We start from the raw sequence: 2185 nt of genomic DNA on the forward strand, positions 1-2185 counted from the left end.
CAGCGCTTCGCTCCTATCCCCTACTACGGCTGTAGCATAGGGGGACCGCCAGAAGCGCTGGACCCTTCAGCGCTTCGCTCATATCCCCTACTACGGCTGTAGCATAGGGGAACCGCCAGAAGCGCTGGACCCTTCAGCGCTTCGCTCATATCCCCTACTACGGCTGTAGCATAGGGGGACCGCCAGAAGCGCTGGACCCTTCAGCGCTTCGCTCATATCCCCTACTACGGCTGTAGCATAGGGGGACCGCCAGAAGCGCTGGACCCTTCAGCGCTTCGCTCATATCCCCTACTACGGCTGTAGCATAGGGGAACCGCCAGAAGCGCTGGACCCTTCAGCGCTTCGTCCCTACTACGGCTGTAACATAGGGGAACCGCCAGAAGCGCTGGACCTTCAGCGCTTCGCTCATATCCCCTACTACGGCTGTAGCATAGGGGGACCGCCAGAAGCGCTGGACCCTTCAGCGCTTCGCTCATATCCCCTACTACGGCTGTAGCATAGGGGGACCGCCAGAAGCGCTGGACCCTTCAGCGCTTCGCTCATATCCCCTACTACGGCTGTAGCATAGGGGGACCGCCAGAAGCGCTGGACCCTTCAGCGCTTCGCTCCTATCCCCTACTACGGCTGTAGCATAGGGGGACCGCCAGAAGCGCTGGACCCTTCAGCGCTTCGCTCCTATCCCCTACTACGGCTGTAGCATAGGGGGACCGCCAGAAGCGCTGGACCCTTCAGCGCTTCGCTCCTATCCCCTACTACGGCTGTAGCATAGGGGGGACCGCCAGAAGCGCTGGACCCTTCAGCGCTTCGCTCCTATCCCCTACTACGGCTGTAGCATAGGGGGACCGCCAGAAGCGCTGGACCCTTCAGCGCTTCGCTCATATCCCCTACTACGGCTGTAGCATAGGGGGACCGCCAGAAGCGCTGGACCCTTCAGCGCTTCGCTCATATCCCCTACTACGGCTGTAGCATAGGGGGACCGCCAGAAGCGCTGGACCCTTCAGCGCTTCGCTCCTATCCCCTACTACGGCTGTAGCATAGGGGGGACCGCCAGAAGCGCTGGACCCTTCAGCGCTTCGCTCCTATCCCCTACTACGGCTGTAGCATAGGGGGACCGCCAGAAGCGCTGGACCCTTCAGCGCTTCGCTCCTATCCCCTACTACGGCTGTAGCATAGGGGAACCGCCAGAAGCGCTGGACCCTTCAGCGCTTCGCTCATATCCCCTACTACGGCTGTAGCATAGGGGGGACCGCCAGAAGCGCTGGACCCTTCAGCGCTTCGCTCATATCCCCTACTACGGCTGTAGCATAGGGGAACCGCCAGAAGCGCTGGACCCTTCAGCGCTTCGTCCCTACTACGGCTGTAACATAGGGGAACCGCCAGAAGCGCTGGACCCTTCAGCGCTTCGCTCATATCCCCTACTACGGCTGTAGCATAGGGGAACCGCCAGAAGCGCTGGACCCTTCAGCGCTTCGCTCCTATCCCCTAGTATACACTGGGTAGTCTGTTCCTATCATTGTGTGCAAGGTGGCTTGGTTACCCCCTACCAAAATGGGTCACAGCCGTAATAGGCGAAGTACAGAGCGCTGGAACCTTCAGCGCTTCGCCCCTATCACGGCTTTAAAACCCGAGCGAAAAACTCTATGTCCTTAAACGAAATACCCGTTTTGCGCGGTCCATATCTCCGCGAAAACACAACGCACAGCCGGGACACTCATATCTAATTGTAGTCCAAGTCCCCCTCTACAAACACATCCGAGTGGATCCTGGATGCGACCTCCACAGCCGAGGCACGAGTCGGTCAAAGTAGGTCGCAGGGACCATATTACGCGCGCCATATCTACCCGGAAATAGAACGCACAGCGGGGATACTCATGCCCAGTTGTCGAGCTGGAAGTCCTCTAACCACCCATATAAGATGAATAATAAACGGATACACACAGCCGATGCAGCGCGTGTTTGAAACCGCCGATCGATCTTCATACTCTGACAAAATCACAGCGAAAAATCCTTAAACCAAATACCCGTTTTGCGCGGTCCATATCTCCGCGAAAACACAACGCACAGCCGGGAACCTCATATCTAATTGTAGTCCAAGTCCACTTCTACAAACCTATCCGAGTGGATCCTGGATGCGAGGTCCACAGCCGAGGCACCACGCGGTCAAAGTAGGTCGCAGGGGCCCTAT

The sequence above is a fragment of the Anarhichas minor genome, unplaced genomic scaffold (assembly GCF_050575085.1).
Source record: "Anarhichas minor isolate MPS153535 unplaced genomic scaffold, ASM5057508v1 ptg000183l, whole genome shotgun sequence".
Lineage (NCBI taxonomy): Eukaryota > Metazoa > Chordata > Actinopteri > Perciformes > Anarhichadidae > Anarhichas > Anarhichas minor.